Source organism: Ursus arctos, unplaced genomic scaffold (genome assembly GCF_023065955.2).
Source record: "Ursus arctos isolate Adak ecotype North America unplaced genomic scaffold, UrsArc2.0 scaffold_26, whole genome shotgun sequence".
NCBI lineage: Eukaryota > Metazoa > Chordata > Mammalia > Carnivora > Ursidae > Ursus > Ursus arctos.
In genome coordinates this window covers 25,390,926-25,417,558 of record NW_026622941.1, presented here as the reverse complement: position 1 = coordinate 25,417,558, position 26,633 = coordinate 25,390,926, and the positions used below count along the sequence as shown (strand labels likewise).

Below are 26,633 nucleotides of genomic sequence, written 5' to 3'. Positions count from 1 at the left end.
CAATCCAAGGGACATCCCAGAGTGACAGCTTCAGAGTAATTCTCATTGAAATATTTCCCACACAGAAGCAATATTTACCCAAAGTTATGGGTTTCTGCAGATCTTGACTCAAGCCAGTCCTCTCCCAGTCCATTCCCCACTGTGTCTTCTGAAATTCCTTTACAAACGGCAATAAACTCTCCCCTAAATTTCAACTTCTTTAAGTTGTACTCACCTCTCACCCTTTGGCCTGCCCCCACGACCATTGCCGTCTTCCTTAAACACGCACAGGCTTATGCGAGAGCCCTCCTTCTTCAGCTTTTGCTACCAGCCTATGACCCGCAGAGCTCATGCGCTTAAAGCATAGGATTCTTCGGCCTCAAATTCCTCCCTTTCCCTACTTTCAATTCCCTTTCCTCCTTCCTTCTTCTCTTCCTTCCACAAATATTTAGCACAAGAAGTGCCAAGTACTTTTCTAACTTACAAAAACAAATTCAATCCCTGGGGCTCAGGTGGCTCATTAGTCAAGACGTAAAGCCATGTAAACATACGACTAGAACAGGTTACAGGTCATAACAGTCTGTGTGAGGTGCACACTGAGCACTAAAAATCAACACGAGGAGGCAGATTTTTAAAAGTTTCATGTCTGAGGTTGCTTGAGTTACAAATGTGGTTAGTTTAAGGTGGAGGACTTGAAGCTGCTGGATAAATCGATGTGGTGTTCACGTGTGCAGTTCTGACTGGTTATGTGTGAGAGACGGTGGGGATGATATTGCCCAAGGAAGGATAGTATGATGGGAGGGAAGAAATCAAACAACAGGGCCTTCTTAGCAATATATGCTCATGGTCATGTCCTGAGCTTCTTTACAGGCACTCCTCACTTTATCCAACTCTCTGAGAACATCTTCGCATTTGATTGGCTCCCCTGAACGCTCTCTTCCACCGCCACTTGCCCTTTGACTTCACCAAGATGTTGAGTCCCATTACCGCACCTGTTCATGAGTTTTGGTCCCTTCCTTCCAGATCCAACCTAGGCACCTCCTTCCCCGACTGCGGCATATCCACCACATCCAGTATCATTCACAAAGCCTCGCCCTTTCCAGATCTTCTTTTAATCTATACTTACCACATTCCCCAACAGGACACTCGTGCTTCTCGTAAGGGCCAACACACAAAACACAGGGATTACTTTCTCCATTCCTGGAGAATTCCCCCCACTGCTTTTTCTTTTCTTTTCTTTTTTTTTTATTTTTTTTTATTTTTTATTTTTTTTTTTTTAAAGATTTTATTTATTTATTTGACAGAGAGAGAGACAGCCAGCGAGAGAGGGAACACAAGCAGGGGGAGTGGGAGAGGAAGAAGCAGGCTCCCAGTGGAGGAGCCTGATGTGGGGCTTGATCCCAGGACCCTGGGACCATGCCCTGAGCCAAAGGCAGACGCTTAATGACTGAACCACCCAGGCACCCCCCCCCCCGCACTGCTTTTTCAAGTCCCCCCCACTGCCTGGGGAATTTGTCCTTAAAGACTCCACTCTTGAGTTACTATGAGGCCAAGAACGATCCTTCCGGCTTACGTTGACCACGTCCTTCCTTAAGCCATCCCCCAGTCCCCATCCTGCCACCCTCACCCTGTGACTTGTACTCTTCAGCTCTCTTTACGTAACTATTTTACCTACAGACTAACTTCTTAGTGCCTTTTTATGGCAGGATCCTAACACAATGTCTGGTATGGAGTGGTCTGTCTCTATATAATTTTTAAAATGATTTGACTATATCTTATCTCTTTCAACTTTTTCCTATACGATTTTTTAAAAAGTGAAATACAACAGCTTAGAGTCACCATTCTTTAAGTTAAAAGTTAGGGCGGACAGAGTTAAGAGCAGGCATGGGAGTGTAAAAGGGGGAGGCAGGAAGAAAACAGAAATCCATGAGGTCAAGAGAGGTGGTGACCCACAGACTGAGAAACCTAACACCAGGAGTAGTTAGAGACTACTTTGAAATGTTAATTCAACAAATATACATGGAGCCTTAATGTTGCTTTAGACTAGATGTATGCTATGTCTAAAAGATGACATCTCCTACCTTCATGGCACTAGTAACCAGAGCTCGGTTATTTTAACTCTTTCTCTAGTAATTAAGTCCAGCTCTAAGAAAAACTCAACCAAAATGAGCTACCTCAAAAGACCGCCCATGGTGAATAAGAAGCCCTGTCCATTAGCAAGATTTCTTACATATTTGTGCTTATTTTTCAGTGTTATATAAACCTGCTTAACAGGTATGAGGTTTACCTCTAGAATTCAAACAACGTATTTTATAAAGCCTTTACAACAAATATTCTCTGTAAAGAATTAGAATTTTAAATATTCTTTGGGGTTATCATGCTACATCTCAGAAAGCAAGTCGAAGTGCTTAAAAATAGGAAATATTTCAATACCTCCTCACTCATCATTGTGTCAATTATGCTATGAAGCTATCAGCTACGTGCTAAACTATGACCAGGTTCTCCACTTTTTGTCACATACATGGGGCCGGGGCCGGAGGCGGCGCACTATACATTGAAAGGACCAAGAGCAAAATGGAAGTGGTCACTGAAAGATCCTGTTTTTGCTGTAACCTTAAGCATCGAATGATTGCACTTGACAGACACATGCTAATTAAATTACCCAATGTTTTGGGGTTCCCATTATCCCAAAACTAAAACCATTCCTTCAAGTGAATTGCTCGACCTCGAAACCCATAAAGCTCAGCTACTTGAACTAGAGAAGTATTACCTTAAATATTCATATTCTAGAATCTGTAACATCATAATGAGCCAGAATACAGTGAAAATTTATCAAGCAAACATACTCAGCTTTCTTCACACACAGAATCGGATAGACTAGTGTAAATTTTACAGCTCGCCCCGTGTCAATTTCTTACTCAGCAGGATCCCAATGACAGAAAAAAGTGCATGCACCATACCAGCAAAACAAAGGCAAAATCATTTTCTTCAGACTTAACATCATGTGAAAGTTCATGGCTCCAGAGGACACAGAGGTCTAGGTCTACCTGGTCACAAAAACTGTGTCCAAAATCCTCTTATCAAACAATGAAAGGAAAAATGAAACAAATTATAAATGAATTCCTAAGACTGCCTGGTAGGGTTTTTACCCCAAAGTTAAGAACGGTTTTGTTTCGGCAGGAGGGATAGCTAACTGCTTCAAAAATCAGTCTTTTCATGATGAGTTGCAAGTGGAAGAAGGTCTACTGCATGCAGTGGACTCTAATTTCAAGATGGATGAGGAGGCTTTATATTGCATCGCCTGGAATCAAGTTTTCCCCGCTACCCCCTCAACCCCCAACAAAGAGAACAACACCCTGCTTTCAAAAGTGAAATAAGATCCTCATCAGATAACAGGAATCACTGAGCGAGCCAGTCAGGAGTCGGGTGGGTACAAAGGCCTTAAGATAAATTCCCAAAAGGATTATAAACCTAGACCAAGAAATCCCCCTACTAAACAATTTGTTTACTATTCCACCTTTCAAAGGAATTCCACAGTTTTGATGCCCTCTGATTTCAATCTAATATGCTTCCCAAAGAAAGATTTCGGAGGCATTTTCAAATGGGAGGGCACACAATAAACATCTATTCAGATTGTGGCTGTGTCATGAAAATTCACCTCATTATTACTGATTTCTCTTGGCCTAGAAGGACATCAGAATGGCAATTTAACTTCATTTGTCCTCTTCTGTATCAATAAAGATTATTTTAAGTGCAAATCCCCCACACTAAACAGACCTTCCTCTCCTCACAGAACTTTCCCGAGCAGCCACTCACAAAGGAAAACACCGGACATATTCATCATTAATACAGGCTTGGAGAGTTGTTTTTATGTTTCCCTTCTATCAACTCCACTGTCCTCTGTCTTTGGGGCCTAGATTTTCCCCCAAACAGGCATGGGGGATAAAAAGGAGAATTTTTCTCCAGTAAAGTGACCACAAATTCAATTAGTACCCTATCACAACCACCACCATAACAGATGCACATAAGAATCATGGAAGCGCTGAGTTCACTACATTGTACCCCTGAAACTAATATCACCCTATATGTTAATTAGAATTTAAATAACAACTTAAAAAAAATTAAATGCTAAAGCCATTGGGTGAATGGCTGTTAGGGAACAAGACATGCACATGATCTCCAAGAACTACCCGGCAGACTACGTATTAGTTATCAAGGGGTTCAGGTACATTTACAATGGAGCGAAGTGGTGAACGCCAGTTTAACCAAATGATTCAATCCAGCCTAACCAACATCGCGTACCTTCTGAAGAGAAGCACTGTATTGTTGCTAGCACCCTGTGTTTACCCCGAATCTACTCGGGAGGAATCCAACCATCCGATGAATCCAGACTATATGACACTCTTCTAGACAATCACCTGAGACTTTTCAAACATGTTAACATCATGAAATACCAAATAAGAGAAAACAAAAAAGTCACGGAGACCAGACAATTCACAACGGAGACCAAAGAGCCATGATGACCAATTGCTATTCATAATCCTTCACTGAATTGTTGATCAAATTCTCAAAACTATGATAAAAAACATTTTTAAATAGGTGGACAAATCCAAATACGGACCGTATCTTAGATCATTTTATTGTGTGTAATAAGAATATTATGGCTATGTAAAAGAATGCCCTTGGTTCTTAGAAATTGAGTGACCCACCACTGTATCAGTAACTTACTTTCAAATGGACGAGGAAAAAAATATAAAATAGAAAATGAGAAACAAAGATGGGAAAAATATTAAGAAAAACTCCAGGAAGCAGGGAATCCAGAACTCGGCTATGAAAATAATATATTTGCTATACTTGTGTGATAACAGTATCTTAAAGATGTACATATTTAAAGCTTAAATCTTTAAACGAAACTTAGGTATTGATTTCTCCAATGATCTAGGCTAGGCAATTCTCTAATCTGGATTCATTCATTCACACTGGCACCTGCCTTTGGATTCACCACGGGCTGCAAGGAATTTTCCGTCTCATGGGTTAATAAATATTCATCCCACAAGTCCCTCTAACTGTAAAAAGTTGATCCAGTTGAAAGCAGACTAGCATGCAGGCATTTATCAAAAACTTTCAGATTTCAGGAGTTTATTTAGCTTTTGCTGAGATTTAAAAGAATAATTTTTGCCCAACGGAGAGCTGGGCTCTCTTCTCGTTCAAGTTATCACAAGTTCCAAGGCCTGGATTGCTCATGTTTACCTTCAAAAAAGACCACCTTGGACATTTTCTGTTTTTCACAAATCAAGGAATAGCCTGCCACTTTATAGTGCTAATTCTTGCAGATTGTTTTCAACATCTCCTTTTATTTTCAGCAGTGCGAGAGTGTTTTGCTTTCTCAAATCTAAGAAGCAGCATAAGCATACAGTCACCATATAATGCACTGAATATACTGGGGAACTTGTGAGAGCAAAACAGGGTGCTTCTAGAGTCCTTATTAACATTTTTTGGTGTATTCCTCTTAAAGCTATAGATTTTTTTTCTTAAACAAATTTACACATTCACATATATTAACACTTTGCGAATAATTCAGAAAGTTCAGAGACTCCTTGAATCCCACTCTTCAATCCCAGGTTCAAGACCTGAAACCCTCAAATAAAACTTTCTGGCTCCAAGTCCCAGGTCTACCTCTAATTTGCTGTGGATGCTGGGAAGTTACTTAACCTCTCTGGGCTTTCCATTTTATCTATAAAATATGATCCTCGCAGTACTAACCACAAAGTGTTGTGGTGAGGATTTAGAAAAAGCGCCTGGCACACAGTATGGGCTTACAAATCTGAGCTGCTGCTAGGTGCTGTCACATAGTTCCTTTTTAAAATCTTCCTGTTAAAAATCTGCCACAGCGCCTTATGCCTACAGAATGAAGTCCAAGTAAACTGTCATTAAATCTCTAAAATCAGATCCCAACGTACTTTTCCAGTCTTATTTTATAATGCTCTGCGCTTGCCTCTCATGCTCCTTGAGGTATTTATTCCCTGTGCTTTTCTGCCTCGGTGCCTCGCTTATACTGTCCCCTCTCTTTGCAACTGCCCAAACCATGTCAGTCTGCCCTGCTACCTACTTGCTCCTAAATGCACCCTTTTAAGGTTCCTGTTAAATTCAAGCTCTTCTACAGCAGTGAGCAGGCTAGAAATAATCTCACCTTTCTTTGGGCTACCATAGCAGTCCCTGTAATAAGCGTACGTTTTATCCTGTTTTACAGAAATGTGCTGCCATGTCTTTCTCTCCCACTAGACAAAAGGCCCTGTGTTCTGCTTATCTTATCTTTCCATGCTCCAAAGCCCCTGGCCCAGTTTCTTGGACATAGTATCTCCATGATAAATATTTGGTGAAATGAATGGTTAATCTGCAGGAAATAATTGAAACAGATAATATCTGAAATTGCATGTCATTTCCTCACATATAAAATTTAACTAGCTTCTACTTTAATTAAGTCTAGCCCCTGGATATTTATACTGAGGGCCAGGGAGCGTGGCGTCCTGTAGATGTTTCCTGAGTAGAAAAGCTCAGTTTGGTACAACAAAGCTAGTGAACAAAAGAATGGTCACCTCTTTCTATTTGTCTGAGTAGAAACTGGTATTCTGATATTCTACCCTCTTTCTTTTTTTTTTTTTTTACTTAAAAAGATTTTTTTTTAAAGCCTTCATATTCTCTAATCCTCCAGACAATGTTTAGCTTCATTCACCCAAATACATTTACTGAACACAACATACCAGAGGCTGTGCACCAAGATGATTAGATAGGCCCTGCCCTTGAAGGACTCCTACTTGTCGGGGGGACAGGCCTCTTGCCAGACACAGCAAAGGGGACGACCTGGGAGAAGGAGCAGACAACACTGGCAAAGGGAACAGCCTATGTGGAAGCCAAAAGTCCTAGCAGGCATGGGTGGCAAACAGGGCAAAGTGCACTTTTGCTGGAGCACAGGGTGGTAAGAGACAGAAATCGGAAGTACCCAGATGGAAGCCAGATCACAAAGGAGTTTTGAACTGTATCTTCTAGGGAGAATGGAACTGCGAAGGAAGCTATTGAGATGATTGAATCCATGTTCTAGAAAGGTTTCTAATCACAGCAGTGTGGCAGTGGGACTGAAGTGGAGAGAAGTTGGCAGCGGGAGTAAGAGCAAAAAAGAAAAGAAAGAAACAACCAGCCGGGCTCCATGGTGAGATGGAAGAAGGACTAAAATGCAGTTTTAGCCCTGAAGGAGTTTTCTCAGTATAGTTGGTGGTCTTCCTGTTCCTCTCTCAGGCCTCAATGCTGCAACACCCTCAGTGCTACACCAGCTCCTGGACACTACTCTCTCTGACAGTTAGTAAGCGTTAAAGGAGTTAATTTAATAAATGCAGGAGACAGGAAACTGTCTAAGCTGAAGAGAAGCACCAGACTCCTTGGGTGCCCTGAAGCAGTCCATCAGGTATTACCAAGCAGAACTTCTTGCTCTTTCATTCATTCATTCATTCATTCGTTCATTCATTTTAGGAGCCATTCCCTCTCTGGGGTTCCACTATGTGCTGGCCATTATCACCTTTCATGCCAAGGACACAGGGCTACACAAGACATTGTTCCTTTCCTCTAGGTGTTCAAAGCCTGCCGGAGGTGTTGTCATTTGTTCAACAACAGGAATGATGACTGGGCAAGCTGTCTGTAACGGTCTTCATCCTACACGAGGCTGTTTAAAAATGTGTTCTAGATAATGGTCACAACACCAACATGTCACTCATTTTTTACCTTAAATGATTGGTTTGGTACACGAACTACAGCGCTGGACTGAAAAGGGTTCCTGCCACAATAACTGAGATCACTTTCCTGATGTTGCACAACAGATATTTGTGGATGTGCCCACTCACCAAAATTCATTTGTAACCCCCAAATCAATACAAGCGGTGTTTTCGACGGACATTCAGGCACGCACAGAGCAGCAAAACATTTGAGCGGCCCGCGAGCAGAGTCCCAGCTAAGGCAGAACAAGGCGACACCTCCTTCGTGTTTCTGATCAGCGTTCATACTACAAACACGTGTTTCTAGGGCAGAGGGCCGAAGGGCTATCTAGCGTTCCTAAGTGCAAGAGGGTTGTGATGTGCCTTGCGGAGAAAAATGGACATGTGCAATAAGTTCTGTTCAGGCATGGCTTACAGCGCTGTTGACTGTGAGTTCAATGCTAATGAATCAACAATATTAAATAAGATGCCTTCAAACAGAAACAAGGCTATTGAGGGTGCCTGGGTGGCTCAGTCGGTTAAGCATCTGCCTTCAGCTCCCGTCGTGATCCTGGGGTCCTGGGATCAAGTCCCCCATCGAGCTCCCTGCTCAGTGGGAAGTCTGTTTCTCCCTCTACACCTCCGCCCCGCTCATGATCTCGTGCGCTCTCATGTTCTCTCTCTCTCTCAAATAAATAAATAAATACAATTTTTAAAACAACAACAAAAAAGGAACAAGGCTATATACTGACCAACTGAGAGAATGTTGTGACAGGGGCTCACAGGAACCTAAGCTTACATATGCCCTAGGGCCCACGGTTCAGTATTCACTAATTCAGTATTTGCGATGACTTTAGAGAATGGAACTACGACAAGAATCGGCTGTATTCTATCAGGTAAAGAGTACAAACAACCATACAAAACACAAGGATTTTTTTCAGCTGCACCTTCTGAGGATTCAGGAGGGCCACAAAGGGAGGAAACAGAAACCGCTTTCTGAATCCTACAACACTCTGGTAGAATTCGTGGTACTTTCCGTCCCTCCAGAATCATTCAGACACAGACTCGCAGAGGTGTGAGTCTGCTGCTCTGCTGGCTGGCTAACAAGCGAAGGCCAGAGAAAGGGTCAACAGGCCAGGGGGTGCTGTGGGTCAACGTAAACAGGTGTTTGAGGTGTCACTATTTTCTGTTGGGAGAAGTCTTACATTTGAAGATTTGCTACTCCTCAAAGGCCATTTATTTCCTGCTTGATGCTTCTTTTTTTTTTTCACTCTCCTAACAACAAAGGAGTCTCCATCTGGGTGCAAGGCTTCAGAAAGGGGTGTTGCGTGCCAGACCTCACTCAGAACCTGTTCTGACTCTGAAGAATCAAAAAAAGCCCCCTTCTCTAAGCAAATAATCCATTTATTAATTGCTAAAAATTTACAAATTGCAAGACACTATAAATCCACAAATGATCTGAAACTTCTGCGAATGCCCCAGGATTCACATTTCCCTTTCTAAAAGCTAATCCCCTCAAGCAGGAAACAACTTCCGGACACCGGTGTATTGGAAGCTGGCGTCCCAGCTCCAGAAATTCCATGCATTAAAACCAGAAGCATTTATGGAGAGTTCCATCCTGTGTCTCCCTCTCTCCCAAGGTTGACATCATGTTTATTTGTTAAACAAAACAGTCATCCAAGTTCAGACCTATTGAAAAGCTTCCAAGCAAGATGAGAGGCCAAGGCAAGGAGGAGGAACAGCTAATCAGAAATCAAGGGCAGGAAAAGCTGGACCCAAAATAAATATAGTACAAAATGCCCAGAATAGCCCAGAAAGACAGCTGATGACCTTTTCTTCTAAAATCTCTTAATATCACAGTATCAAATAGCTTATGTATCTAAAACCAAGCTCAGAACTACTACCTCAAAGGTAGGGAATAAAGTAAAAACAAACATAAAAATAGGAAAAGCTGATGGTACAGTGACAATCTGTGTTTTGAAATACAAACTAAAACACAGAAGACAAATATAATTAATGCGTGGGACTGACGAGTTAGTCGTTGGCGAGACGACTCATTCCTCATACCTCAGTTCAAGGTAATGGTCATAGAAGTTGTCGAGGCTATCTCGGGCTCTGAAAGCTACCATAATTTCTCAAGAGATAGCATGTTTTATTTTTTGCCTAAAGACTAATGGGTCCTGCTACAACGGCTGTCAATTACCGCACCCCTAATTGAAGTCTCCTCTTGATTGAACAAGCTCTGGGCTGTGACTTGTCAAGCAGAGGGCAGCATCTTGGTATCCAAGGAACACAGAACACACCCTGGGGACACAGCCTCACTTCTTTGATTATGATGCACAAAACCTTAAGCTATGGCTAAATAATAGATTTAAGAACTGCTGAAATTCTTTCTCCCACATCCTTGCTCCCTAAGCCATGGAGAGCCTTGGCTGATTGAAATTCTGGTGCCAGAACCATCCTTTTCAAAAAAATGCCATAATATTAACCCATAGATTGACTACATGAGAGTCAAAGTTCCCCTGGACCCTCTTCCTTCTTAAAAAACTGCTGAGACTATACACCTAGGTACCATCAGAAGTGCTATGTGCTTCTAATTAAATACATACATGCATAGCGCTTGAAAGAAAAACACACCACCTGTCCAGTTAGAGAGCCAAGGGCATGCGTGCACACCCACCCTCCACATATTTTGATTATTTATTTGCTAAATGTGTAAACATTTCCTGTTTACAGTTATACCTTTGCATATCTGTATCAAGGAGGAAAAAAAATCAAAGTCATTGGCTGCCAGTTTCCTAAGGGGTGGGGAGAAAACAAAGCAACTGAGAATAAAAAGACCACTACGGCTTTGGCCCAGTGGAGCAAATAGCTGCAAGCAGCCCTCAAACTCCATCCACACCCCCACACACAAAGGAAGCATCTGCCTAAAGGCAGAGTTCTAAGAGCCCAACCACACCTCCCTTTGATTGTAAAAGAGATCCTCGATACTTGGTAGAAGAGGAAGAGATTACTGGGGGGGGGGGGGGGGAAGGGAAATAGAAATCTTTTGTAAGTTTCATAAGGGAAAGAAACTCATTTACGTATTGCCTCAAGTCATAATGAACCAATAAAGCTCAAGACAAAACACCTATGCTACACGATTCCAAGTAAGATCACCAACCCCCAGCAGCACTTTGAGAATTTGTAGTAGGAATTAAGAGTAGGGAATGTTTGGTCCACAAAAGGCAATCCGGAGATAGAAAACTTCAACCCCCATATGATAACTCAAGTGTAAAAGCTTACCAGGCTATGGACAAAGAAGCCACAAAGGAGCTGAGCTATGGGGGTTGCTTTTCTCTGGGACACCATTATCTCAGTGGCTACAAAACGTCTGCTCAAAACCACTACAGGAGGGGCGCCTGGGTGGCTCAGTGGGTTAAACGTCTGCCTTCAGCTCAGGTCATGATCTCAGGGTCCTGGGATCAAGTCCTGTATCGGGCTCCTTGCTCTTTCTCCCTCTCCCTCTATCACTCCCCTCTGTTCATGCTCATTCTCTCTCTCTCTCCTTCTCTCTCACATAAAATCTAAAAACACAAAAAAACAACACTACATGACAAGGTGGACTTTTTATGTAAGCAGGCCTGACTAATGATCTGCATCGTCCCACGGCCTTCCTCAGCCTGAAGAAGACAAGGCAGCAACAAAGCCAGACCAGAGGCCCCACCTCATTCTTGTGCCTGGTCCACTCAGCCTCCAAAGCGGTAGGACCAGACAGCTTTCGCCACCACCACCCCTGATCTCCAGAACCATGAACACAATGGAGAGACAAGGGTGTCGCCTGTGCTCTGGGGCAAATGCTATTTCTTCTGTTTGCCAGTTGCCAGAACATCTCAGTGACTGGAAGTACAAACATACCAAAGTTTTTAGTTTAATTCTCCCCTATATGTCCTCCTGCATCAGCTTCATGTAGATACCCATGGGTATAAGAGGGTACAGGTCAGAACTTAGAGGTTATAATTAAGTAATAACACGATTCGGTATTTATTCTTATTTTATTAATTCAATGTCATTCCTATGACAATTATCAAATGTTTTTAAATTAATGTTTGCTTTGATGTCTGGAACAACAAAACAAATCCAGGTTTGGGGGGGGGGGGGTAGGACACTCCCAACTGTGTCATGTGGGAAGTGAGAATTTAAACAGAGATAGGAGAGAAGGCCAAACACAGCTTTCGCAATCCAGCTATGCCATTTATTTAAATACGTTTATTTATGTAGCTTATATATAAATATACACACCCTTTAATGAACAGAGCAGGTGAATTAGAGCTCATTAAAGCAAACGTTGGTGTGAAAATAAATCTAGATACACTCATACAGCCTAAAATCAGTCACAACACTCAAGTCGTTTAATTTTTTATTTGCTCTGGACATTAACTATTTTGTGAACTTAAGTCCTAGCTTGAAACCACTCCTTCACCCACTTTCCTAAGTACCAAAATCTGCAGTCATAGGAACTTCTGGCTTGGAATGAACATGTGAAAGAATCTAGCATTTAAGAAAAATGCAAACACACCCAAAACTAGGTATTACATTTACAGAATTCACAGAACCCTGCTCTGCCTCAAAATGCCAATATAAATTAGCCTCCTGATTTTGTAGATGAAGAAACTAAGGCCCAGGGTAAATGACATTGCAGAAGTACCATAGTTAGGAGAAAAGTCAGAACTAGAATTTCAGAGTCTTGGGTAAAATGTTCTCTATGCTCAAGTCACTCTAAAAGTTTTCTTTTCAGAACACTAGATTTTTCACTTGTTTGATCATAATCTCACTGAGGGCAAAATCAAGCTTAATCTACACCACATGCCCTAATTGCTAGCTCAGAATCACTAACAGGTGAAAAGATTCACCAACCCCACCAGTTAGGATGGGTCCCTATACTGGGTGTGGTGGTGTGTCGTAAATCACCCACAGAGGGCACCTGGGTGGCTCAGTCGGTCAAGTGTCTACCTTGGCTCAGGTTGGGATCGAGTCCTGCCTCAGGCTCCTTGCTCCCCAGGGAGTCTGCTTCTCCCTCTGCTCCTCCTCCCAGTTGTTCTCCCAATCTCTCTCTCTCTCTTAAATAAAATAAATAAAATCTTAAAAAAATAAGTAAATCACCCACAGAGCCTCCCACCAAAGCCCCCCAGTAAATAAGGACACTTGTTTGCAAAAAGCCTGGAAAGAACTGAGTCAATTCTTCTCAAACAAAATTATGACTTTTCTTTGTGCAAAATGACCCGACTTCCCCCCCCCCGCCCCCCGACTCTGAGCTCCACCGGCCTCTTCTTGAACTAACCGAGTAAAGCAGTTCCAACAACCAAGAGTGTCTTCACTGACTCACCCTGGGGAGGGACCAGCCAAAAACACATGGACAAATGCTTGCTTTCATCTTCCCTCTGATTTCAGTTTAAGGCGAGGCAAGTAGGAAAAAATTTACTAGTTTTCACCATACTTAAAAAAGAAACTAGTCTTATATTTAAAAAAAAAACTACCTGAGAACTCCTATAAAGTATCAGATACAAAGTCAAACAGGCAACATCCACCATAATAAGCTTCAGAAAAATAGTAAGAATAATGACCATTTATTTTTAGTGTGAATGCAACTCACCCAAAAGCACACTGCTGATACTACTGCAGCCAACTGTCCCAGCAAACCTATCAGGTCGGCACATGAATATCCCTGTTTTACAGATGAGAAGCTAATCCGGAGAGATCGTGGGGAAAGAAGGTGGTGGAGCTGTGACCTCAACCCAGAATGGTCACACAGCAGGGCCCCCAGGCCCACACCCCATATTTGTTTGAAAATACATTTTTCCCCCAGTTTGGTCATTCTACTGATTAAGTCCATCTTGGCTCAAGATTCATACATTAGGGACTGGTTTTTCCAAGCTTCCTTAAGAGAAAATTAGACTTAAAAAGGAATTTGACACAATCAGAATAAATTCGTTCAGAAAATGCTTTGAGAGCTCCTTCTGAGATTCAGCCTGCCTGCCTAGATCAATATTTAGTTCTTTTTTCATCTCCTCAAACTCTTTAGGTCTCACAGCAGAGAGGAGATGAATTCCCCTGGATTGTCAGTTTTCCCGGCTCTTGATCTGGCTGGCGAGATATCCTAATGATTTCTAGGGTAGCACAGACGTCTCTCTCTTCTGGATTTAGTGTCTCTTCCTCTCTGTAACCCCTTCCTGTATCCAGCCTGAGCCCTTGCTCCTCGGGGAGCAAGCCTTCCCACACCACACACACAGCAGAGAAGGTTCCACCTGGCCACACCCTCGAGGGCAATCTGCAAACACATCTTCATCTGTTCCTGACTAGCATGCTCAGACCGTCCGGCTGAGGCAGACAAATCACCTAAAATCAACGTGTCTGCTTTCAAAGACATATACTTAGTCCAACATCCCTCCCCAGATCTGCAGGATCTAAATTACCGAGTAGTCCCTGAACAAACAAAATACAATCATCACCAAAAGACAGGCACAAAAATACTCACTGAAGCACTATCTGTTATTCATCCAAACTGGATAACTACAGAAATGTCCAGCAACTGTAAAACAGATCTATAACTGAATATTGTGACAGCAAGGAGAATGGGAAAAAACAACTATAAATATTATAGATAAATTTCACAAATACGAAAAATAAGCCAGACACAAAAGAATATATAGTACATGTCTATTCACAAGAATTTCTTAAACAGGCAAAACTAATCGATCGGTAATTCACAGGGGCCTTAGAAGAGGCGGGTTCTGGGGTGCTGGCAATTTTCCATGAATCTCGGTGTTGTTACAGAGGTGTGCCCACTTTGTGACAATTATTCCATCAAGCCATCCACTTATGATTTGTGCACTTTCCTCCGTATTTCCATAAAAAGCCTACTGAAAGAGACCTTGGAGAACACCTGGTCTGCTCTCCTCAGCTGGCATAAGTAAAAGTAATTGTTTCCCATGGATGTTAAATTATCTCAAGGACACACAGGAAATCCATGGAAGGGCTGGGACTGGACATTTTATCTCTTAACTCCCCATCCAAGCGCCAAAGCTACCTCTCAAATGTGGGAGGATGTTTCTCTAATTTCCTTCCTTGTTGTGACTACAGCCAAGGTTTAGAAAGATTACGATCCTATTCCTATTAAGAATACAACTCAGAAGGTTCCCGTCTCCTACCAAAAGCAGGGCCAGGAAGGGCATTTTAAACACCACTTAGGATATGGCCAATCAGAAAAAGGCAGTGCCATGGTCTCACACTCTAGGTTTTGCTGCTTACCAGTTGTGTGACCGTCAGCACACTCCCTACCTTTCTCTGAACCTCAATATCCTCACATAGATCCCTGAAATATTAATTCCTATCTTGCAAGGTTGCCATGACAATAATACAAGGCGTCAGAGCAGTGCCTGGCACCGTTGCAAACGCTCAGAAAAGGTATTTGTTGAATAAATACTGATTGACACGAATGAGTAAGTACTTGTCACTTAGCAGTTGCTCAGTAAATAGTTAAGTGTTATTTTTACTGGACAAGAGTAGCAAGAGGAAGGGAGTAAATGAGCTTATGCGAAAACATCTCATTTTTCTAAGCCCATAGGGTCATTAATGGGTTGACCCAATTCTGACTTTGATGTGGCACTGAAACGGTCTGTGGGACAAAGAGCAATAAAGGATTTGAGACGAGGGCGGTGCTTTTCATGTGCTACCAGCTCTGTGTTTTCCTTCTCGATGCCAAATAGATTTGCTCACTGACTACCACAACCCGTCTAAATTCTACAGTCACCTGTGTTAGTCATAGTACTTCGAGAACTGAAAGACTTTTCGGGGCGGGGGGGTCATCAATTCTCATAGACTTAATGAGTGGACCACCACAGTCACGTAACTTTACTATTGGGAAAAAATTTACACATTGAATATACAGAAAGGTAACTGCAGGCTTTAAAGATGTCAGAAACAAACCATGGAGAGGAGAAAGTTTACTCACATTTTAAAAACCAAGTCTAATGCTGATTTTTTTCTTCAGCTCTCCAAACCTTCCACGTACTGGCCCATAAAGTTCTTTTATACTGAAAAGAAATATAAAGAAGATTAATTAAAACTAACTTCAAATTAGAGCACACCAGAAAAAAAATAAATCCTATAGACGATAAATTATTCTATAAGCAACAAAGAACATCAAACGAGGTAACACATGTAATTAAAAACAAGAAAATGTGGGGCACCTGGGTGGCCCAGTTGGTTAAGCGTCTACCTTGGGCTCAGGTTGGGATCGAGCCCTGAATCGGCGCTCTGCTCAGTGGGGAGTCTGCCTCTCCCCCTCCCTCTGCCTGCCGCTCCCCCTGCTTGTGCGGGCGCTTTCTCTCTCTCTCTCTCCTCTCTCAAATGAATAAAATCTTTAAGAATTAAAAAGAAATAAAAAAATAAAAAGAATAAAAAGAAAATTTGTTAAGCACCAACAGATTTAACTAACTTCCTTCTAGTTATCTTTCTTTCCTTCTTCCCCCTTCTTCTCCTCTCCCCTTCCCCCAGCACTCCCTTCTTCTCTTTCTTCCTTAGTTTCCAGTTTCTGGACAACCTCAAATATTCCTTGAAGCCTCAATTTCAGGAGAAAACCACCATCATTCCTTTTTATAGAACAAAGTACCTGTGAATGTTAGGCATCCTACGAATATTTGTTGAGGGGAAATCAATAAAAAATATCAATATGCAGACAATACGGTAGAAACATATATACCCTGTGTTTCTAGACTTGCGACTAGGCTTGATTGATTTCCTTATCTCTTGTAAATTACATATACTCAGAAAAAAAAATCCCAGAACTATATGTATGGGCATGTATATCCTCACCATTACAGTAATAAAATATATTTGGGTAGTAAAGGAACATTTAGCAATAGAAGTTCCTTTTGAGGTGCTCATTATTCAAAAACCTCATAACTACCTCCATCTAAATAAGAAAGCAAAGTATCTCCAAGTTAAATACTAGAGATGTTACCTCACATGTGGCTATCAAAGGTATATATAGTCAGAGCCAGTCCCAGAGAAAATTATGAAGTAGCAGCATGGCTCCTTCCTTCTTTTGTCTACCCTTTTGAGGAGTCAGTGAACCCCAGATGTTTAATTAAGTAAGGAAGCAATAGGATCAGCTCTAAGGTTCAAACGGCTTCATGGAAATCTTTCCTGAGGACATTTTCATTTGAAAAAGAGCTTAAAAAGAGGCAGGTGCTTAACACAGAAATAAAATGCGTTACTGACAATGGAATTTCAGGCATTAATGGGGGGTAGAATGTCTTAAATCTCTCAACTCAGGTAAGCAGCTGTCCACTCGGTCGTCCCTACAGTTGGCTTCATATATAACCTATATACAGACACACCAAGCCGGGTGACCTTTAAGCAAGCCCAATTTTAAGACTAGTGTGTGCTCCAAAAATAAACAGTTATATTCATCAACAGCTTTCAAAGCGAGTGTGTAGGAACCCTATTCCATAGGTGCTTCTGAGAACAGAGGCAGGAGTGAATGATGCGGGACAGTCAGCACAGCAATTTCACTCCTGTCCGTGTTAGACTTGGATCCAAGATTTGGTTGGAGAGGTGGTTTCCTTGAGCGCTCCTTAAAGGGTTGAAATTAACGATTACATTAACAGCACAGAAATTCCAATGAGTTTATAACATACCTGATTCAGAACAATAATCACAACGAAATCCAACCACCATTTCTAGCAGGGCCTTTGTGGGGGAATGTGATCTAGCGGGGGTCCCAGAGCATAGGTCAACCGGGTCTGAGTAGGTGGGAGCCTAGCCTGTGCCTTCATCTCCTGCCCTGGAGCTAACAGCAGAAAGAAGGACGCCAACACTGCCAGCAGGAAAGGACCAACAGGGAGGGGACAAGACTAAGATGGGGAGAGCCTGATGATATCCCAGAGGTGGGGAAAGAGGGACCTCTGCAAGAGGTCTTATCTCTTGTAAATTACATATAGATACATACATACATACAGATAAGGAGCAAGACACTGCACGTTTCTGTGAGTCAATTACATCCCCAGCCCCCTTCCCAATCCCCATCAGCCTCCTTGCTGGAAATTATATGTGCAAGGTTTAGATGTCACACAGGTCAGGGCCTATAGGATACAAATGAGGACGGAGAAAATCACTGGAATGTTTTAAAGAGAAGAAAAAATATATACCTATATTCCATAAAACCCAATTCTAAGCATGTGCAAAAAACAAATGTTAAAGATTTGTAAGAAAGTGTTGCCTGAACTTGCTCCAGAGGAATCCATTCAATTGAGAAGCACCGAGTATTTTCAATCCCTCCCTTAGCACAGAGCTCTGATTATTTGGCCCAACCAAGACTGAATACATAAAAACATTTATAAACATGAACCATTCGATTTTTTGAGTTTCCAGCATGAGCCTTGTTTAAGTAAGTCAAAGATGTCCTTTGTTATACAGTTCTGATCAAATGCAAGAGACTTTAGTCATTTCCTCAGAAACAGACATAAGCTATAAATACGAACCAACCAACACAGCCATTCACAAAAAGGTTCGCTGACAAGTTTAATTTAAAAAGAACACTTTATTAAAATGAAAAGTAAGCCACAAAAAAATCCAAACCCATGCAAACAACATTCCTAGCAGAAAAACCTGTTGTGTAATGACAAGGATAATTACAAACAGGCTGATATTTGACTCACGCATTTTTCCTACACAAAAATTAATAACAAAAAAGTCTGTATTTATACTTTTTTTTTGGAGATTTTATTTATTTATTTATTTGACAGACAGAGAGAGAGCGAGAGCCAGAGAGTGCAAGCAGGGGAAACAGCAGAGGGAGCAGAAGCAGGCTTCCTGCTGAGCAGGGACCCCCCAATTCAGGGCTATATCCCAAGACCCTGAGATCATGACCTGAGCTGAAGGCAGACACTTAACCGACTGAGCCATCCAGGCGCCCCTGTATTTGTGTTATTTAATTAAACTACCCTTTGCATCTTGCCCAAATCAGATTTCAAATTCTAAGATTAATCCTCCAAACCATTAAGTGACTTCTGTATGTCCCTTTGAGATGGGAAAACACATTTATTACTATGTTTATTTTCTAAGTCCCTTTGATCTTCTAAAGCATGACCATCATAAATGAGAATAACGTGTCAGACATAACCATTTGGAGGAAAGTTATTGTTTATTATAATAATACCTATTTCATACTCTAAATTGAATCCAGGGGCGCCGAGGTGGCTCAGTCGGTTGGGCATGTGGGAGTCTGGGCGTCTGCCTTCGGCTCAGGCCATGATCCTGGCGTCCCGGGACAAGCCCCATGTCCAGCTCCCTACTTAGCGAGGAGCCTGCTTCTCCTTCTCCCTCTGCCCCTCCCTTCTGCTCATGTGCTGGGGCACTCCCACATGCATGCTCACTCTCTCTCTCTAATGAATAAGTAAAAAATCTTAAAAAAAACAAAACAAAACAAAAAAACTAGATGGAATCCAAAGTCTCTATTCAGGTATAACTTAAGCATCTGAAGCAGAGGTTGCAAATGCCCTCAGCAACCTGTTTTTGTAAATAAAGTTTTATTGGAACCCAGCCATTCCTATTCATTTACATATTATCTATAGCTGCTTTTACAGGGCACAATGAGAGTTGAGTAGCTGCAGAAGAGACTCTAAGTCCTGCAAAGTATAAAATATTTATTAATTGATCAGTCCCTTTAAGAAAAAGTTTCCTGGGGCGCCTGGGTGGCACAGCGGTTAAGCGGCTGCCTTCGGCTCAGGACGTGATCCCGGCGTTATGGGATCGAGCCCCACATCAGGCTCCTCCGCTATGAGCCTGCTTCTTCCTCTCCCACTCCCCCTGCTTGTGTTCCCTCTCTTGCTGGCTGTCTCTATCTCTGTTGAATAAATAAAATCTTTAAAAAAAAGAAAAAGAAAAAGTTTCCTGACCTCTGGTCTCTCTGTCAGCATAGCACAGCTGACCGGTTAAATACACCCACAGTTGACTAAATGTTGAAATAAACACTAATGCTGGTTTAGTCATCTTGTTGGATAACTACCTAAGTCACTTAACCTTCAGCTGCTTTAACTTACTCATTTATAATACAATAATAGATAATATTTATTGGGAACTTATGTACCAGAAACTACTCTAAAGGTTCTATTTTTAATAAATGAACAACGCATTCATTTAATTCTGGCAAAAATGCAGTAAGAAAAGTAAATGATTATCCCTATATTACAGATGAAGAAACTGAGGCAGAGTGGTTAAATAATTTGCCCAAGGTCACACTGCTATTAAGTGGGGAAAACAGGATCAGAACTCAGGCAACCTGGGTCCAGAGCTGGTATTATTAATCTCTGTGCTATACTGACAATACTTTTAATTGTATAAAAGTAACAGATAACAAAATGAAATCTCAAAGGTTTGTAGGTTAGAAATGTTAAGTAGAGGCAGTAAAGTATACCTCTGCACAGTTTAAGATAAAGTACCTAAAGTAAGAATATAAATGGACTTCCGTAAGATTTGCAAGACTCTTCCGATTCTAAAATTAGAGCTTACCCTGGGGTATGAGGAACATAAAAGTCCACAATACTCTACTTTTTACCAAAGAAATCAAAGAATCAAACTAACTAACCAATGTCTATCTTTCCCTTGGTAAGTTAAAGCCACTTTGGGACCTTCGGAAAGCCTTCAGGATAAAGATTTACCAGGGACCCCAAATCTTCCAAATTTGTTCCCATCTAGTCTTATCCTCTGCCTGGTTCCCATCTGGGAAAAGGCTGAGCGAGCATCCACATAAATTATGGAAAGACTTCTTCACAGCCTGGCAAGAATAACTCTATCCAAATACCAATCGCTGCATGGTTCCGGAAGACGTCCCTTGCTGAATCATCCCCACCACTTCCTGAAGTTCTCCAGGATGTCTGGAGGAAATGTGTCACCTAAATGTGACCCAGTACTCTTTTGGATTGAAAGGCAGGTTTATATAATCCAAAAAAACTAAGGGGAAAATATACTGCTAGGTTACGCATCACCAACTTCCCATTTAGATAGAGATGGTCTTAACCTTCTTTTCAGTCAATCTAGTCTTTCATTAGCTTGTAATGTCTGCAGAGTCAAGTCCAAATCTTTGACTTTGACATTTAACGCCTTCCTCATCTTATCCCTTAGCTACTTTTCCAATCTTACCTCCTTTTTTTTTTTTTTTTTTTTGAGATTTTATTTATTTGACAGAGAGACAGAGAGCAGCAGAGGGAGAGGGAGAAGCAGACTCCCCACTGAGCAGGGAGCCTGATGCGGGACTGGATCCCAGGACCCCGAGATCATGACCTGAGCTGAAGGCAAACACTTAACCGATTGAGCCACCCAGGGGTGCCCAATCTTACCTCCTTTTATTTTTGGTTTTTCATGTAACAAGGAGAGCCTGTTTCTCCTTCACGCATCACCTCCACTCCTGCTTCTGAGCCACACTCATTCTGTACTCCATTTTCTCTTCTACTCCCAGCACCACACCCAGCGCATAGGCCAAATTTCTGTGCTCCATATTGTGGGATATAATTTGTACTTCCTGTGAGGACTGGATCCTCACAATCCCTCAGGGGAAAGAGGTACACAAAAGACTAAATAAAGTTGTATAATTAAAGACATGAAAGTGCTACAGGACATAGATTACAGGATCTAAAAAGACTTGAGAGAGAGGCCATCACTGAGGTGGACCTTGAAGGAAGGGGGAAGCAGAAAGAGTGGTTGAGTTTATAGTGTTGGAGGGGTAACCATATGGGATAAAGGTTTACATCACACACTTCGGAGCCAGATAGGCACAAGTCCAAAACCGTGGCTCCCTCTGACTGGAAACAGAGTGTGTAGGAGTTTCGATCAAGTAAGTGAGGTTGACGCCTAACCATGCTCCAAACCATATTTGTATCCAGTCCTCACGTCTTGCTCAAATAATTAAACCTTTCGTGTTATGTCCCTATGGAGTCTTCCCCTTCTCTCATCGCCAACAAGATTTAGTGTTTCGACCTATTCATTCATTTGGGCATTTAATCACATATTGATTTCCACTGTTCAAATATTCCAGAAGTATGTTTTGCTTTCTCAATAAGACTTTGTTATCAAAGAATAGATTCTTTCAAACAGACCCTTGGCATTTTCAAATTTTAGGTTCAAGGTCCCTGACAAGTAGTGCTAGTTGAGCTGAGAAGCAATTTAAATGATAAGCGTGGGCTGTCTGGCGAGTTCCGTGGGGCCCAGCCAACCACAAACATCTGTATTCCAACACGGCTTCGTGTTCTGCCTATCCAGTAACTCGTATGAACAGACGTAAAACTTATTTCTTTCTGGGATGGTCAGAAAAAAGCTCACAGCTATGGCTAATGATCGAAGTAAAGATCGATCAAGTTAAGCAGTACAAGAAAGTGAAGGCTCTCAGCCAAAAAAACCGACGTTAGAGAGTTGAAGAAATCACATGTTATAGTATATTTGCCAATCTGAGGTTGGACAAATGGCTTGGAATTCATCTCTTATGCTTTAAAAGGGTTCAGCGTACAGAGTACTGTGTTCTCACAATACCAAGCACCATGAGGTAAATACGAGCCGAAAAGATAATCTTATAATCTCTGATGTCCCGAAGTCCTCAGTGAACCCATTTTCTAAGCCAAAATCAAATTCAAAGTAGTCAAATTTCCCTCAAGGTTCCGAAATCTTAGTATTTGCCATGTCTACTGACATATTACATCAAACAAAGCCCACATGGCTTTAAATTAACATGTTGCTTCACCATCATATTTGTAGTGTTTGGTAATGGCTTGCCTTTTTTTTTTTTTTTTAACTGTAACGTTTTCATGCACAGCTTTCTTTGCCAAAGCTGGCAAGTTATTTTTTATTTCCCAGAGAAAGATTCTAATTCAAAGATCCTAAGCAATTTGGGGATTTCAAAGTTGTTATTCTTTCGAAGTTTGACTGAATCGATTGAAATGATTAAGGCTTGCTGCAAAGTTTTATATAAAAATAAACATGCACAGTTGCGTGCGACACGGGACAGTGGGGTGGGGGTGAGGGAATGAACAGGGAGGGCTCGGTTTCCCAACACACCAATTTCCTTTGTGGCAAACACCTCATGGGCTATCGTGAAAATTTTATAGAACAATGTATTCAAACTTTAAAAACAAATACTATGAGCTACAATGTAAAGTTTACCTAAGAATATATTTTGAACAGTTGATTTCAATTAAATTTTGGGCAAGAACTTTAGAGTAGGCATTCCTGTTATTTACACATTTCTTGGAGCACAGGCATACTTTTGTAGAAATTGGAGACTGCTGACTACAGTCGTTTATGTCCTCAGAGGGAAAAATATTCTCTAATCGCTCTGAAATATGTTCTACCTCTATTGAAAGTGTAGGAGAAACAATTGCACCGGCCTTAAAATCTTGGCTTTCATACCCAAGAAATCTTGTAGAGCCAAGTCCTTCCACGTATATCATTAGCTAATGTGTTACTGCAAATATCACCCAAAAAATATGAAGCCAAACCACTCTGATCCCACAAGCATTCTGAAAAAGCGTTCTGAACTAATGTGAAATTTGGATAGTAATTGTTTGAATACAAACAATGACTTCAGTCCATTGGTATATAACACTTTATCATGGTAATTGAACTCTGTGAACCAACATGCCCCACAGAGCTCATCATAGCTCTGGAAAGTGGGCTGGCTTTTTATGAACTCTGTCTTTGCTGACCCAGCAGAACAGCAGCGACTCTTCCCTTAAACTGTCCCACATAGAATACATTTATTTTCACGGTCAGACTAGGACCATGATCTCTGCATCATATATGTTTTAGAAAGAAATACGTGTGGGTTGACTGAATTATTTCTTAAGGATTAAGCTAGTGAATTATAAGAAATTATAAAAAAAAAATTCTCTCTCTCTCTCTACTCCTTGCCCCTCTTTCTTATTTTAACAGGCCAAATGGAAAGATGCTTTCTTCGAGGGGAGAACGGCATGGGCACTGATCATCAAAAGCCTTAAAAATCTAATAGCCTTTGACATGGCATTCTAGATTAATTAAGCTAAAGTAAATAACTGCACAAATGAGCAAATGATTTATAATTTTCACAATGTTATTTATAAGGAAAAAATGAAAACCAGCTAAATGTCTAACAATAGTGTCACTGAGGTCCATCCATTAGACAGACTCTTAAGCAGACCAAGGATGCCAAGGTGAGTACCAATGGTTACTAACACCGAAGGACATTCATGATCCATTTATTGAGCCCCTTTTTTTGTAAATACATACATAAGGTAAAAAGTCTATGGTTTTGAACACTTTCTTCTTCATCCTTGAGCCGAGAGCAGTCTATCAGTCCACATCTTTATTAGACAGGGATGGAGGAAGAGGTATACACATGCTTTCCCCTCTCTCACTCCCAGGATCTGTCCAGGTCTCCTGACCTCCTCTGAGATATGAGATCATACTCCAACATGTTCGCAGTGGTACTCTCTGTGTGGCGGAATTTCAGATGAATGTGGTTTTATTTTCCTTTTTGCTTATCTGTATTTTATAATTTTATAATAAAGATTATTTTGCCAAAGGGAGCAGAGCATGATGACTAAGGGTATAGACTATGGGAAAGATAAGCCTGGGTTTTAATATTCCGAGTCCATAATTTTTGGCTATATGATCAATTACTTAAGTTTCCCATCCAACAAATGGGCAAAATAATATTATAGCCATCTTGTTATTAGAGAAGTTAACAGAAACCCCGTATTGGATAAAGGAAATGATTATTATGTATTATGTAAAATACAAACTTAAATGTTTATACTTTTTTAAAAGATTTATTTGAGAGAGAGAGGGAGTATGCATGTGTATGCTCGCAAGCAGGGGGAGGGGGAAAGGGAGAGAGAGAATGTCAAGCAGACTCCCAGCTGAGCACAGAGCCCAAAGCAGGGCTCGATCCCACCACCCCGACACCACGACTGAAGCGGAAACCAAGAGTGAGACACTCAACCAACTGCACCACCCAACTGCCCTGAAGTATTTATACCTGTAAGAAAAACAAATCCAAACCCCAATCTCACAGAAGAAACAAAAATAAATAAAAACGTGGGACACATTGTATTTGCAATGGTAACAAAAAATGCATATTTAGCAGCCCTGAATTACCATTTTACATATACCAAAACAAACAAAAATCCCTAATACAGTTTCAATGTTGAAGTGAAATTGCTGGTCTTTCATTGTTAGCAGCACTATGTTTCATATGAATCTTTTAGGAAAGCATTTAGGCTTTATTAGAGTAAGAGTTAGTAATTCCTCCAATGAATTTATCTGCAGGAAATAATGTGCCTAAAGCAAAAACTAATATACAAAAAGGTGTTCATGACAGAATCCTAAATAACAGTAACTAACTGGAAATATTTGAATATCTACTGTTAAAGGAATGGTGAATGGTTTAATTCATCCTGGCATGTCAAAGCAACAAAATTAGGAAACCATACAGATTGTTATACCGAAGACCATGGAGAAACAAAATAGTCTGATAACACTTCCAAGCGAAAACAACAGAATTCAAAATTTCTATACTCTATCCCTATATAAAAGATATGGACCTACACATAGGAATAACTGAGATGAGGAGAAATGTGTGGGGAATAGGGAGGAGAGGCTTCTAGACTGAGGAGCTGTGAGTTCAAAAGGAGAGTAGTGGCCCAACATGGAGCCCTCAGCAGTTGGACCAGAAGACATGGTCGGTCAGCCATGCCAACTACTTCCATTGCATGGTAGATAATACCAGACTTCCTATTTCAAAAGAATGAAGGAAGACCAAATTTTACTAGTATTTCATGAATAGATTGCCAATGACACATTCTTCTCAGTCCAGACAGCAGCCAGTCACATGAAAGAAGTCTCTGAAAGCAGCCTGGGAGCTCCATTGCCCTGAGGCACCCTCCATTCCTTGTGTCCCTCCAATGACTGCAAAGTATTATAGTTTACGTGTGCCCACGTAAGTGGATGGATGGATGATATTATCATTATAATTTAACCAAAATGACCTCCATGAAATGGACAAGTGGTTTACAGGGAACCACGGATGAGAACATCAATAATGTAAGCACGAGTGAGCATAAACTCATGAATCTGACACCTCTACTTGTTCAAACTACACAACCATACAGCAGCCCTTGTTCCTCTAAAGTAAAGATGACATTGTCACAGAGAGAAAGGTTTCTGAAAGACACATTTTGAAAATAGAAGTTCGAAAATATTTCCATCATTATGTCATTTTCCCCCAATTAATATCATATCCATAAAACCTTTCCTATCTGTACTCTCTAAAAATGCAGAGAATTTTCTGATCTGCCTTAAAATTTACAAAATTAAGAGTTTTAGTTTCTGAAGTCCTATTAAAAGTAGGAAAAAGTGGTGTGTTCCCATTCTTTCTTAAAGAAATGACTGAGCTTCTTTCTTAAAGAAAAAAATAATAGCTACCATTTATTGAGGACTTGCTGCTTATAGATCAGGCACTGTTCTCAGTGCCCAATATGTTAATCACTCAATCTTCACCACTATCCCTGATGGAGAGACTGTAATAATCATCTCACTTCATAGATAACAGAAACTGAGACACAGAGAGATTAAGCAAATTATCCAATCTAGTAAATTAACAAGACAGGATTCTAATCTAGGCAACAGAACCATGGAAGGTCTGTTCTTCCCCACTCTGAACACTATACTGGATTACAATTTACTGGATGATTTCAACTGAACCTTTGTGCAGCTGGTGGATAAAATTGAACAAATCAGTAAACACTGTATGTCTTCCATTTGGGTCCGCATATACTTAAGATAAACTAACTTTTTCAATGATAACACTGAAAAAAAATAAGTATACAAATAAACTGAACTTCGACA

General features: G+C 41.0%; 1 protein-coding gene across 29 annotated transcripts in view; it reads right to left on the bottom strand.

The window, feature by feature from the left end:
• PPFIBP1 (PPFIA binding protein 1) overlaps positions 1 to 26,633 on the bottom strand; it is a 173,993-nt gene that overhangs the window by 96,315 nt on the left and 51,045 nt on the right. For all 29 annotated transcript variants that reach the window (XM_044385587.3, XM_044385586.3, XM_048216816.2 and 26 more), the window contains one exon: positions 15,712 to 15,793. The gene's annotated coding sequence lies outside the window, so the exon portion shown is untranslated. The remainder of the gene's footprint in view (positions 1 to 15,711; positions 15,794 to 26,633) is intronic.